Source organism: Triturus cristatus, chromosome 9, assembly GCF_964204655.1.
Source record: "Triturus cristatus chromosome 9, aTriCri1.1, whole genome shotgun sequence".
NCBI classification, from domain to species: Eukaryota; Metazoa; Chordata; class Amphibia; order Caudata; family Salamandridae; genus Triturus; species Triturus cristatus.
The window spans coordinates 140562146-140577808 of NC_140592.1; the positions used below are offsets into that span (position 1 = coordinate 140562146).

Here is a 15663-nt window from a genome sequence, read left to right on the forward strand (position 1 = left end):
TTTTTGATGAGTTTTTTGTGTTGAATCAAACCCACTCTATGCCCCTCTCAATTATATGGGATGCTTTTAAAGCCTCAGCGAGGGATTTTATTATTGGCTTTGTTGCTAAGAGGTGGAAAATCTCACGTAAATTCACTAAGGACCTTTTACAGGACATCAAAAAACTGGAGCACTCTTTTTACACCTCGCATTCAAAACAGTCTCTTACAGCTCTCATCAATGCTAAATTGAAATTTAACAAGAAATCAACGGAGGACGCTTCATTATATTTGTTAAAATCCAGTGCCAAATTTTATGGGGGTAAAAATAAGGCAGGGAAAATACTGGCTAATTACTTAAAGGTTAAACACAATAAACTTAACATTGAATCTATTTACGACGATCGCTCAGACTTAAAATTTAAAGATGCCGATATTCTGAACAAATTTTCTCTCTTTTACAAATCCCTCTACGCCTCGGAGTCTCAACCCTCTGATCATTCTTTATCTCACTTTTTCTCGAATCTCCAAAGGCCCCCTCACACTTTGCCGGATCTGGCCCCTCTGGAGTTGGACCTAACGCAGCAAGAATTATCAAAGGCTCTCCAGCAACTTAAAAAAGACAAGGCACCTGGGCCTGATGGCTTTACAGTAGAATTTTATCAGCACTTTTCCAAACTCATGTTGCCCAAGCTACATTCTCTAATAACTTTCTTTAATAAATTGGTAGCTCCTCAGGGTCTTTTTCAGAGGCACACATTTGTCTCATACCGAAGGAAGGCAAGGATCATAGGTATTGCAAAAATTACAGACCCATCTCCCTGGTAAATATTGATTATAAAAAATTTTCCAAAGCCTTAGCCATACGTCTAGATTCTTACCTGCCTGATCTATTAGGTAAGGAACAATCTGGATTTGTCAAGGGCAGATTTATAACGGACAATACAAGACTCCTTTTTAATGTTCTGTCTAAATCTTCATCCTTAAAACACTCACTTGCGGCAATTGCACTTGATGCTGAGAAAGCATTTGACAGAGTTGAATGGACCTATCTGTTCTATACTCTTAGTTGGTTTGGTTTTGGTCCCAAGTTTGTATCCTTGATCTCTCTTCTTTACTCCAATCCACGTGCGGCTATTTGCGCTAATGGCTGGATCTCCTCGTTTTTTGATTTAGGCAGGGGTGTCCGTCAGGGCTGCCCTCTTTCTCCTTTCCTTTTTAATTTAGCCTTGGAGCCTTTTCTTTCTAAGCTACGTCAAAATCCAAATTTATATGGCTTCCAATCAGTAAACACTCACATTAAATTAGCTGCCTACGCTGGTGACATCTTACTTTTTATGTCCAATCCTAGTGACTCCATTCCTGCCTTTCTGGCGGAGGTACAGGCTTACTCTAATATCTCTGGTTACAAGTTAAACAATGACAAATGTGAGATTCTTCCCCTGACCAAGTACACTTTTAAGGCGGACTTTAGCGCCTCAAATTTCACCTGGAGCCCCTCCCATATTAAGTATCTAGGCATGCACGTTACCCCTTCAATATCAGACACGGTGGCGTTATGCTAGAATAAATGTATACAGAAAATTGCTGACTTAGCGACCAAGTGGCACCCCCTTTACCTATCATGGTGGGGTCGCTTGGACACTATAAAGATGATGTTGTCACCCATTGTACTGTACACCATTTCTAACATTCCAGTTCCCATCCCTGCCAAATTCTTCAAAAAGATCAATTCCACCCTCTCCTCATTTTTGTGGAACTCAAAGAGGCCTCGAATGTCTCTAGCTAAATTAGTGCGTCCTAAAACAGAGGGGGGAGTTAACTTTCCCGATTTTCAGGTTTATCAAAGGGCTTTTCTTCTGCGTCAGGCTTCACTTTGGCTGCTCGACCCCTTGGAGGAATGCCCATTATGGATCACAATTAAACGTCTTTTCCTATCTCCTTTTTCCTTCTCTGAATATCTTTCCTTCTCGCGCAAACCGCAGGCGGTGTCCACTCCCATAATTAAACTGACTTCTAAACTTCTGGCTTCTACACCCTCTCCGCCCCCTAACACTATTGACTACTTCTTGAGTTCTAAATCAAGGGGGGGAGAGAGAGAATGGACCACTTGTCCTGTGTTACCATGGTCTTGTCGGTAGAATCCGTCATAAAAAGACCCTCATATAACTACACAGGTCGAGGGCGGTATATTTTCATTCTCCGCCATTTGTGTACTGTTTCAGCATCATCATTGGGTCATTTTCTTTTGTAAAATGCTGACCTCCGCCTGGAGGAAGACCTACTGGTACTGACAGTAGTGGTCAGAAATAAATGTGAATATGTGCTCGTGATATGGTGAAAAATGATTAAAATCCCTATGTCACTTTCAACCTCAATGATTTATTGGGAGGCAGTGAATGGGAAATTAAAAGAAGGTGTTGTGCGTTTAGAATGAGTTACTTATCATGCGCACTTCTTATAGGTCAACATGTTTCAGCCCTCTGTGCATTCTCGGGGCTTTCGTCAGGACCGAACTAGAATATGCAGAGCCTATTTGGTTCTGCATGGAGTGGTATACTCACCACTCAAAATTCAAAGGATCAGATCAGTTGTATCTGTACCTGAAAAAGAAAAGAAAGTTGGGGGGTGCAGTAATACACGAAAACGTATACATTCAAAAGTTTCAAATAGAGGACTGCAGTGTTTCTCGAACATCCACAGTGGGAGTGAGTACAGCGCAACATTGTGCATTAGATAGAGATTAATCATCAAAAAGGTAGGTAGGCATGGCGATTAGATTCAGAGCTACAGAAGTATGCATAATGCTATGTTAGATTAAGTATACGAGGAGTGTTTTGATAGTCTAGTATCAATGTCAATTGTGGGCGGTTATATTGCTCGAATGCGCGCATATGTCCCAGTCATACGAAATCATTCATTTGTCAGCAATTCGTACACAATTAGAATAGAGGGACAATACAAAGTGTCTCGGAGTTCTGTATGGCCAATCTTGGGAAAAGACAGTTTGCTGTACGTATCCTTGTCCGTTAAGTCTCTATGTCACTCAATTTTGCTCAAATTATCTTCTCGCTCGACATAGATTGTGCTTATCCGCCAACAACAACAGGCTCTAATGCCCCTCTTTGAAAATGATGGTGCCTAAGAATTATTCATTCCAATTGGACAAACTAGATCTATGACTGTTTCTTACAACCAAAAGCGCGCGAACCAAAGATATCTCTCTACTTTCGTGTTTACAAATGGTCACAAAATGCCGATAATCATTGATGCTCCGCACCTAAATACATGTGCTCTATTCAGACAGAGTAACCACCTACAATTAAACATTATTCATCAGCCCAAAAGCGCGCCTACCTGAGATATCGGTCTCTCTATTCTAATTGTGGACGAATTGCTGACAAATGAATGACTTCGTATGACTGGGACATGTGCGCGCATTCGAGTAATATAACCTCCCACTGTGGATGTTCGAGAAACACTGTTCCAGCAGTCCTCTATTTGAAACTTTTGAATGTATAAGTTTTCATGTATTACTGCACCCCTCAACTTTCTTTTCTTTTTCAGGTACAGATACAACTGATCTGACCCTTTGAATTTTGAGTGGTGAGTATACCACTCCATGCAGAACCAAATAGGCTCTGCATATTCTAGTTCGGTCCTGACGAAAGCCCCGAGAATGCACAGAGGGCTGAAACATGTTGACCTATAAGAAGTGCGCATGATAAGTAACTCATTCTAAACGCACGACACCTTTCTTTTAATTACCCATTCACTGCCTCCCAATAAATCATTGAGGTTGAAAGTGACATAGGGATTTTAATCATTTTTCACCATATCACGAGCACATATTCACATTTATTTCTGACCACTACTGTCAGTACCAGTAGGTCTTCCTCCAGGCGGAGGTCAGCATTTTACAAAAGAAAATGACCCAATGATGATGCTGAAACAGTACACAAATGGCGGAGAATGAAAATATACCGCCCTCGACCTGTGTAGTTATATGAGGGTCTTTTTATGACGGATACTACCGACAAGACCGTGGTAACACAGGACAAGTGGTCCATTCTCTCTCTCCCCCCCCATGATTTATAACTAACCAATGGAAGCCGGATGGACCAAAGCTTCTTTTTCCCTCCACTTGATTACGACATACTTCTTGAGTTCGACAATATGGCATAATAAAGACCTAGTTATCCGCAATAAACCAATTTATTGGAAGACTTGGCGACGGAAAGGTTTACTATGGCTACATCAGTTATTCTCAAATTCAAGTTTTTTACCCTTTCATTCACTCAGGCAACTGTTCAACTTACCTGCCTCATTCATACATAAATATGATTTACTCAAGTTGGCTGTGATGGATAGGTTCGACCAATTATCCGCTACACCCAGTGCCTCTACCTCCCAGACTCCCTCTTCACAGCTTTCTTCCCTACTTAAAACTAAACCCTCAGCATCTAGTATATACAAGTATTTACAAGGGAAGGACATCATTAGGCAGAAATCTAAAATAGAAGAAGCATGGGAACGAGGTTTTCAACTCTCGTGGCCAGAATCTCTTTGGAATAATATATGGCTTAAACTGCGCAAATCCTCCAGGGCAGCTAACATAACACAAACGTTGTTCTTTGTGTATAATCGACTTTTATTCACTCCGAGTGCTTTGAGTAGCAGATTTGCGACTACTCCAGATATTTGTTGGTCATGCTCCTCCCCAAAAGCTGATTTATTGCATATGTTATTTTTGTGCCCACTTGTAGACAGTTTTTGGAAGCAAGTCTGGTCCCAAATTAATCTAATTTTTGATACTACATTCTCCTTTTCTATCACCCATGTTTTCTTAGGGAGTCTTTCACCGTGCTGGGAGAATGTTACAGTTAATATTAAAATTATTGATTTGTTGTTGGCGGCTGCCTTTCAGCAGATCACTGTTAATTGGAAGGATTTTACAAAAATTTCTTATAAGGCATGGTGGTATGCTGTTTGCCATAATCATAGGTTGGACACCTCCTTTGTATATCCTATACAGATGGCAGCGAAGCGTTTGGACCTGTGGTCCCCTGTTACACTTTACCTTGACATGTGCGCCAAAAAATGTTCCCAGCTAAAACCGTCTCAGCAAGAAGTTCTGAAATCCCCTTGAATCCCTTGTGCGTTCCCAGATTTCTTTAATAACTTCAATACTTATATGATTTAATTTTTATGTATTAATGGTTTATTTTTTATTCACAAGTCCGATTTCATTTTGTGTAGTGCAACCTATTGTATTGTTTTGACATGAATTTATTGCATTGTTTTGACATGAATTTCTTGTTATGACTTCTGTATTGATACTTTTGCTTCTATCAATAAAATTTTCTTTCTGAACTGAAAAAAGGTTATTCCCCATCTTGAAAGGTAATTTCTGGTGGAAAATTAGTCTATCAGAATTTCGAATGTACAAATAATGAGGTCCTTAGAGTGCCAAGGAAGTGTATCAAGTGGTGATAAATATCGATAAACGCAGGTTACTTTTTATTTATTCAATGTTTTTGCGGTTTTGCCACGTGACAAATGAAGTGATATTGTGTCACAACTTGGAGAACCATGCTCATTAGCACCAGTAAATACTGCAGATATACATATGGAAATGTATCATGACACACAATGTCTGTGTAACCCTGTATTTAAAGCTAGGTTTAAGTTTATACTACATATTTTCAAAGCAAATGAGGGCAGCTGTGGGACAGCATCAATTATCAGACAATACACATTTCCGCAAACTGTACACAAAGGACTTTAGTCTTTCTACCTTGATTGCTTTTACTGTGCTTTCAGACTTCTTGAATACCAACTGAATATCCTCTGTGAAGTGAAGTTTTCGTGCTGCGTAGATCTCAGAAAGTTTGGCAACTCTATGAGGTTCATGATTTCCAAAAATCTTACAGATACCACAAATCGGTTCATTGTCACTCAGACACATCTAAACAGAATACATAAGCAAAATAAGTATCTTTTTTTTGTTTTACTGAAAACTCATATTGTGCTGTGCCTTTTTATTCTGAATTTTATTTGGGTATTTTAAAATATATTAACTTTATCACAGAGGGCAGCAACGTGCATTACATAGAAATCAGACACATCACCAACATCTAAAGATAGATACACACAGGTATGTTTAAAGCTAGAACTCGGGACAAAACAATCCTAGAAATAAAAAAAAGACAACATCATAGTAGGGTGACGCATAGGGATCAAAGGGATAAGGTCTAAGATGGCATGTAAATCATGAAGAAGTAGGTGTTGAGATGATTCTTGAATTCTACCACTCAAGGAGCACACTTTGAATCTTTACGGGTCTCACAGTGGCTTTTGATAAGGTCTCCCACCCTACTGTTCTGTCTAAACCAAGAGTGAATTGGCACTTTGCTACGTTACATCATTCATGAGGAGTCTTGAACAGATAGTTGTCCTTCCACGTTACCACTCCAAATTTAGAGAACTTCCATGCTACACGTATCAATAGTTTAATGTGAGCCACAACTTAATCAACATCTCAAAAGTCAGTTGACTACCCTTATTAGATATTTTGGATTCCAATGTTATTGCTATATTGATAATATACATCTGAACCTTAAAGAGGAGTCTGTGATAATGCAACTGCATTTCGATGACTGAAGCATGTGGATTAAGATAGCACGCATGTAAAGCCACAGTGCAGCCATTAAACAGACCTAGTTGTTTTTAATAAAGCCAATCACCTTTGGAATGTTTCTTGCTGGTTAACCTCTATGAATAATCAACCTGTTTGTGGATCAAGCCAGAAATCTGGGTATTGTTTTGGTGGTTCATTGATTTTTAAACAAATATTTGATTCCAAAGGTGATGACTTCCTGTTTTATAGCTAAGTACTCTTTGTGCAAAAATCTTACTTGTTATCCCACCATTCACGAGTCAGGTGGCTGCTTGCACTATTGATTCATCTTGCAAAGAGGGTGGCAATAAAATCTACCTCCATTTGCTCGAGTGTATGCTCAACTGACTGCAATTTACACAGAATGCTGCAGCAAAATTAATTCAAGGATAATCTAGGAGGGAGCATATTATTTAGTATCTCTGTGAGTTGCACTGCTTTGTGATGCAAATAAAGAATAACATTCAAAAGCCTGCATATGTGTTGCATGGGGCAAATCGGTGTAGGGTTCTCTATATCTCAGAGATTCAATCACCAAGACCCCACCAGGCTTTTTAGCAAACATGTTCAAGCAATTGGTAAGTGCTTTTCTTACTTATAAATCAATCAGTGGTTTGTAGAGTGAGGCTACGCATCCATTAGGGTCTCAAGGCGATGGGGGGCGGGGGCTGCTGAACCGTCTGGGTGTGGGGGTTCAGTCGAAGAGCCAGGTCTTGAGGTCCTTCCTGAACTGTGTCAATGACGCAGATTGCCTGAGGTGGAGGGGCAGGGTGTTCCAGATCTTAGCAGCGAGGTAGGAGAAGGATCTTCCTCCGGTTCTGGTCTTGTGGATCCGTGGGACGGAGGTCAGGGCGAGTTGGGCATAGTGGAGTTGTCTGGCGGGTATGTGGAAGGCGAGGCGGTGGTTCAGATATTCTGGTCCTGCGTGGTGGAGAGCTTTGTAGGCATGTGTGATGAGCTTGAAGGTGATGCTTTTGTTGGTAGGGAGCCAGTGGAGTTGTCAGAGGTGTTGTGTCATGTGGTTGCAGTGGGGGATGTTGAGGACCAGTCTGGCTGCGGCGTTTTGGACATTCTGTTTCTGAGTCACGCCCCATAGAGTGCTTTGCCATAGTCCAGTCTACTGGTGATGAGAGCATAGGCGAACGTCTTTGTGGATTCTGTGAGAAGCCATCTGAACTGAAAGCCTTTCGAAGTGGGTGGAGCATGTGGAAACAGGATGAGGATACTGCTTTGATTTGGTGGCTCATTTCTTATCTGCCAAGTATTGGTACACCTTACCCATTTCCATCCACAACAATAGCATGCATTTGTTCTTTTCAAATAGCACTAAAAATCTGGCTGTTTGATCTATCCTCTGTTAGAAAACCCCGGGCAACCGGGTTAGCAGTCACCCGGTTTTTCCCAGCACAAGGGGTAGCTTGGCTCGAGCGGTCGGGGGTCAGGCACCGTGTTAAGCGTACGTCACACCCTCACAATAACCATGCGTGCATCCGTTCCAAAAAACGACACTACACCGTAAAAATTTATGAAAATATACCTGTGTTTATCTTGTTTTCTCTTAGTTGCAGGTTAAATAAATAATAACACACTTACAGTACACAAAGCTTCTTCTGTAAAAAGGGTAGGTCAAATAAACAAGCTCAGATCATAAATAATCAATGAATAAATAGATGTGCATAAAATACATAGGCAAATAAATACTGTGAGGGAATAAATACTGTGAGACAATAAATAGGATAAATACAAAGAATACAATACTCTCAATAAATATAAGCCGTCAGTACACTTTCAAATCAGGTCACATTTGTGAGGTACTATGGGTTGATTTGGCCCAATCACAGCTTGTGGTTATGTGGATGGCCTGAGGGTGTCTCACCTAGCTTGGATAAGGCTGAGGCTAAAACTGAGGTAGATCAAGGGTAATCTTGGAATCTGGCTCTCCCAAACTACACAACCCCTCACACAGGTCACTGTATCAGTCTCAGTCCACCCCTGGCACTCCCAGGCTGGTCCTAACACCTCTCTAGCCCCTAGGATGGTCTCTTAGGGCTCCACAGGGCCTTAGGCGCCCTCTATTCCACTTACTGCCCTCTTTATGAACTTCCGACTCCGCCGGAGTCGTGTCGACGCCGTGAGGCGGTTCCGGATCGATGTCGGCGGACGGCCTCGGCTCGATGTCAGTTCCTGTCGACGCCGTGAGGTGGTTCCGGATCGATGTCGGCGGGCGGCCTCGGCTCGATGTCGCTGGGCAGCCTCGATTCGATGTCGGTCTCCGGCGTCACAGGGACACGATCTCCCTACTTCCGGGTGTCTCCGGAGTGCGACCTCCACTCCCGACCTTCGGTGCTCTTCCCTTCAGGTTCCGGCGACTCCGGAGTGCGATCTCCACTCCCGACCTCCGGTGCTCCTTTCCTCAGGTTCCGGCGACTCCGGAGTGCGATCTCCACTCCCGACCTCCGGCACGATTCACCTCGGTCTCCGGCGACTCCGGAGGGCGGACTTCACTCCCCCGTCGACGCCGCACACTCGACCTCAGGTGACTTCCTCCTCGACCTCTGGTGTCTCCACGACCTCCGTCGGCGCCCTCTCTCGACCTCTGGCGGCTCCGGATACGACGTCTGCTTTCCAGTCAGCGCCGCTTCTTCACCTCCGGCCCCAGGTCTCTAGGCTTCTCGGCGTCGGACTCCAGGAAGATACCAATAGACAGGTCAGGAACTTGCTGTTCTTCACTTTCAAGGCCTGTTCCGGCTGTTCAGGTCCTTGAGTTGGTTCTTCTTGACTTTATCCCACACAGGGCTCTAGGCTGGGCTCAGTCAGTAGGGACTAGTATCAAGGGTGAGTTTCTGGACCCCACTCCAGGCACAAGTTTCCACCCCTGCTGCCTCACTCCTTCCTCCTTCAGTGTTGTGCTGCTCTCTCTTCACCAGTCAGGTGCCAACCGCCCACTCCAACTGCCAACTCTGAGCTGGCTTCCCAACATTCTAAACCTGCCTCACACTGTCACAGGGTTCTAGAATGTTCTGGAAGGTACTAGTAGGTTCCAGCTATGTCTCAGGTGACAATGGGTGGCCACCATTTTGTGTTTCAGGCCCTCAGACAGAAGTTCCAGGGGTAGGGAAAATGGCTCCCTGACCCTGCATCAACACTAAAAAGTCTGGTGGTTCCCAAAAAGGAAAAATACTAACAGGGTTTGAGGCAAAAGTGGGACAAAATAAATAATGATGAGGAGGGACCACCCAAAGGGCTGACAGGTCTAACATCCTCTATGTAGCCGGTTCTTCTAGATCATTTGAGGTAGCTGTGTGTAGTATAAGCGAAGTTTATTCAATAATGTCTGAGGTTCAAATAAGACTGGGACCGAATGTAAAAAATCATGTTATTGTGTGTGTTCCTTGTGAGCCCGTTGGACTTACAGCCTTGACAGGCATTTGCTCCAGTAATGTGTATACTACCAGACACATTTGGACCTATTCACAAAGGTGTCTTATACTTATTAGTAATTTAAGCACATCATTTACTCTTACACTTTCGAATAACTTTACTTCTTTGAGCTATTCACAAAATCTGAACGTAAAGTTACTCAAACGTGTAGACTTACACATCTCCTCCCCTGTAAAAGGGGATGGAGCCACATTTACAAGTGTAAGTTACTACAGCCAAAAAAGAAGCATCAGCAAGTCCAGCACTCACATGGGCATGCGCTGACTCTTCAACACCCTCCCATAAAAAATAATGGGGGTAGGAACTTTAAATAAAATCCCATGGGAAATAAAGGTAAATTAAATGAAAATATTTTAAAGAGTTAAAAATATACAAAAAAGTCTAAAAATAAAAACATATTTATTATTTAACTGCAAACTATTTTAACAAGCTTTTTTAGACTTTATAAATTAATGTAACATTAATTTTGATTATAATATAATGAAATTACTTTTAATTAATTATATGTCACTTTCATATTTATAAATTATTCATTCATAATAAAAAATGTTTTTTTAATTGTTAAGTGGGAATTTCTTTTTTAATTTAAAATTCGAATTTTTATTTAGTACTACTAAATGTACTACAAAATGTAGTTTTGGAATAGGCCCCATTCACTTTAGAGCAAAGTTCTCTGGTTTACTCAGGTGATCTATTGATTGCTCCTAGCACATCTTGCAGTGTACTCTGGCAGTGGGAAGGAGCCAACGCATTTCTATCAAGCAAGGGACAGGTGCTTGAACTTTCTTTGGTTGATGATTCAGTGAGCCGCTGAATGAAGAACGCGTTTGATTGACTTTATGAGGTGCATGATCGATGCCCCTGCAAGATCATTTTGAAGTGTGTTGCCTCACTTAATTTGTGATAATATGGTCGCCTCAAATGTTATTTTCTTGATATGGTCTTTGAAGCACAGAAAATGGTAATTGTGAAAACCTAGGGATTTTGCAGAGAAATGAATGGCAGGTGAAAATGCATATCAATACATACTCTTGAGTCAGTCCTGAATAATGGGATTAACGGTTCCCTGTTTAGGTGTACAAACTTTGTTTATGTTGGATAGAGTTTCTGATAGGCTGAAGACATCTAGGTTTTAATGATGTCCAAACAGGATCTGAGCTTATGAATGCTGTTAGCTGACTTCTCTTTAACGTATAGGCGAGTGTCATTAGAGTATTGGTGGCTGGCAATATCTTTTTGGAAGTAGTACTCCCAGTAGCTCCCAGTGCAAGTTGAACTACATGAGAGACAGAATAGCTCTCTATAGAATTGATGGACATCTGAAGGTTTCATTGATAAAAATGGATTTCTGCCAGAGAGGCATGAGGTGAATAATTTAAAACAGATTCCATGATATCAGCACATAAATTCAGATTTTCAAATGAGACTTGCTAGTCAACAGTATCACTGGGATACATGCATGGGGAGGAATATAGATTGGTAGTTTGGAGTAGATTGTGAAGATCATCTTGCTCTTGAAGCTAAACAACAAATGCCCTTTCAAGAATTTTCTCTAGTAAGGAAAGGCATGTTAAGAGGGGGATAGTGGCAGAACGAGCTGGGTCTAGATTGGGATTTTTGAGCAGAGGCAGATTTTACCAGTCTACGGGATTAGGGGATGATACTTGTGAGAAGAGAGGTGTTGATAATGCACATGTTGGATGTAAGGACTTCAGGACATGAATGATAGAATGAGGTTTGCATTATAGGAGGTTGCTATTAGATGGTGCAGAATGGTAACTAAGGCTTGTGTTGTTCAGGGTTGGAAAGAGTGCCCGGGACTAGTTCGTAGAGGAAGTATGTTTGAGTTTGCAACATCAGTAACAGACTGCGAATGTAAAGTCTGAGTCTGTCACTTTTTAAATAAAATGCTCAATAGTGTCAGTTAATATTGTAAATTAATTTCTGCACAGAATGAGGAGAAAGATAGATGAGTGGGTAAAGGAGCAGAGGTTTAAAGCTTTGATTAATGTATTATCTTAATTGTTAGCCAAAAGATTGTTTTGAAGCATTGTTAGTGTTACCAGTAGCAATACTTTTTTTGTGAATGTTGAATGCTATTAAGATGATTGTCCGGTAAGCTATGGTTTTTAGGTTTCATCTGCACAGAGCTTGCGTTGTGCTTGAGAAATCTATTGTTTTAAATATAAACTTAAAAGGGACTTACATCCTGCCTCCTCTCTTACCTGTCTTCTCCTTGGTTCCTTATCTTTCCTCCATTTCTATTGGCTGTAGCATATTTTCCTGTATTTACCAATGTTTGTTCCTTGTCTGCTTCTCTTTTCGCTTTCCCGCTGCCGAAATCCTGTTGTGTAGTTCCTACAAATCTATATAGGATCTGCGCGTTTAGACAACATAAACTAAGGGATTGGTGCTCAGACTGATTCCAGACACCCCCAAAGGATATGTGAGTCGTGTCTGTTAGACCAGCTAGCTCACAGTGCCACTATGAGCCCCTCTTACCAAGGAGCGAATAGCTTCGGGCAACCATCGAACATGACACCCCTGACCCCTCAGGGATCGTGGAAACAGTACAGTGCTTTTCGCTCAGTCACTAGTGCTTCTTTTGCCTCAGAGAGATATACAGAATAAACAGTGGGGAGGTTTTCAATAAGTATTTATTGAACCAGTGTCATTCTAGTATAAAATACATGTGCTGCAACAACCATTAAACAGAAACAGATATATATGATTATGAGCACCAAAAGAGTAAAGAAAACGTAGAATTATACCATAGTGCTGAAACAATGAATATATGCAGGCATATAGATAAATAACAATAAAATGCGTACTCCTACGATGCAAACACTAACTAGATGTACCTAAGTCTACCTAGGATGTATGTATGCGTATAGCCAAGAATCCAGTTAGGAGAAAGCCTATCCCATTATCTGATCTGTGGGAGAGCGAAGAACCCCGTCTTGGTCTCGAGATGGACACCCCGCGAGGGATGTCAGACCACTGCATGCTGGAGTGTCTGCATACAGGGACCTCAGCGTTGCGCGTCAGCATGGAAGTCTTTCTCCTCTGGTTTGCCCAGCGAATATGTGGTACTTATATACCCAAAAGGGTACCCTCAGGGTTTCTACCTAGAAGTGTACTATGGGCATGTCAGCCAAGGATGACGACAGTGGTGACCCTTATACATAGTTATTATGCAGAAGATGGTAATCCTGCTGTGATACTGGGAATCCTCATGCATAATAAATGAGGCTAGATTTCAGAGAAAACCACACAACATTTATTCAGCACCTAACTAGGAAAAAAGGTCAGTGCCAGACCCGTTATGTAGAACAATGGTAGGGCAAATGTAGGTAAAGGTCATTCAACTACCTAGGCCTGTATTGGGATACATTGGGGTTCTTAACAATCTGCTTTGGTGGAACGATATTTTAATAAAGTTTTGCCTTTTACTCCCACAGCATATTTATATAACTATTTATCACCTGGAGAGATTAAGTGATTTGCATAGAATTACAGGAGGTTATGCGGCGCTGCTGTTACTAGAACAGGGATCCCCAGCTCTTGAGTCAGCAGCTCTGGCCGCTGCGCCAGATCCTCTCTACTCCTGTGTTACTGGTCAGGGAGCACTTTCCTTCTCCCGGACGATGGTTGATGAAAACAGCTCTTTATTCTTTACATAGGCGAAACTGATGCATTTCCAATGCTTGTTGATTCATGCCATATTGTAGAAAAATGCCTCTTTTCGCAAGCTCACCCCCACTTATTTCGATGGATGCTGTTGGCTTTTGACTCTGTGACCAGTCTCCCATCATTGTCTGGGCCTCAGTGGGGCTATATTCGGGGATCCTTGTGTCGTCCGCAATGTGCATATGGAGGGCATGTCTCAACTGCAAATATTTATAAAATTGGGACGAATGTAAGGAGTAACGGGTTTGGAGTTCCTGGAAGGACAGCATATGGCCCCTAGCCCATACGTCCCCTAGCTGTGAGATGCCAATAAGGTCCCAAGTTTTAAACCCCTGTAGTCCGCTAACCTCCCGGAGCCAGGCTCCATGCCAGAGGGGAGTACACTGGTTCTGCTTGCACGTCCATCCGGTGTGATGCAGCGAGGCCCACCAGGCCAATTACACGGAGCGCGTCACATCAGGCAATCGGGATGAAATGGGCCCCCCGTACATCATGTCCTGGATTTTAGTTAGACCTAGTTCGCTCAGTTCAAGCCTGTAGGCCTGGTCAGACCAGCCCCCATTGAACCAGTCATGGACTACCAAGAGACGCACCGCCAAGAAATACAGATACAGGTGCGTCATCCCCATACCCCCATCAAAGGAGGGAATTCGGCAAGCAGACAGAGCCACGCGGGCCCTTCCTCCCCTCCAGAGAAACTTGGTAGTTAGACTGTCCAGTTCCCGGAACCAAGTCCTGGGAAAACAGGAAGGGGTATTCTGCAGGGTGTAAAGGAATCTGGGGAGGATCATCATTTTAAACAGGGGGTTCAAAGGCAGCGCTTTCCATTTATGGAGGTCGTCCTTGGCCTTCTTAACCAACGGGGTTACGTTGAGGGACCAGCTCAGCTCAGGAAGAAGGGTAATCCATGTCCCCAAGTATTTAAAGGATTGTCGCTGAACTGGTATGATGGACTGCCAATCAAAGCACTCCCTAGAAAGATGCAGAGGGACCAGAACTGATTTCCCGGGGTTTAGCCGCAGCCCTGAGGCCTGCTCGAAAGAGTGCAAGATCTGGAGGCAGTATGGCCTGGAGGAGGCTGGGTCAGCCAGGTAGACCAGGATTTCATCCGCATATAATGCGATCTTGTCCATTTCAGTATGGGGCCACTCCCATCCACGGAGGCGATCCTCAGCCAGCACATGCGCTGAACCTTAAAACGTGTCCAAATTGGCTATACTCCTAACTGGCATGCTTAAATCATCTATAAGTCCAAGGTATACTCAGGGCCTGTAAGCTAAATATCACTAGTGGACTGGAGCATCCATTCTGCCACCCACTACAGTGACAGTGCAGACATGACTGCAGGCCTACTACCATTGTCGCCTGGCTCTGCAGTTTTAAAAACTGCAAATTCGACCAGTCGAGAAAATCCCTTTTTGACAGGTCTAAGTCTCCTCTTATATATGAATAAGTCACCCCAAAGTAGGCCTTTCCTTCCATAAGGCTGGGTGCATGATATTTAAAAGTAGGACACGCCAAAATTTTACGTTAACTATGCTTACAGCGAAAAGACCCCAAAAGCAATTGCCACTGTAGCAGGGCTAGCTGTTCCATAGGAAAACGTTGGGACACAATATTAAATTTAATAATGTATTCTCCGGCTACAAAATTTATTGTTGGTGGCATTTTTTAAATATTTATTACAACCCCATTTCTCTGCTAAAGTTGGATTTGCAATAAATATTTTGGAAAAGGTACTTGTAGAAAGTTTTGTTTTCCCTAAAGCCTCTACAATCCCATGACGTGAGCTCCAACTGTCAACCAGGAGCTTAAGAGCCCCGTTTATGAGGTGTGAACTTGCTCCCAGAACTGGGACAAAGGCCTTAGACATGG

The 15663-nt window shown here is 42.6% G+C and overlaps 1 pseudogene; it reads right to left on the reverse strand.

Moving 5' to 3' along the window:
• LOC146797531 (uncharacterized) overlaps nt 1-15663 on the reverse strand; it is a 193301-nt pseudogene that overhangs the window by 63248 nt on the left and 114390 nt on the right.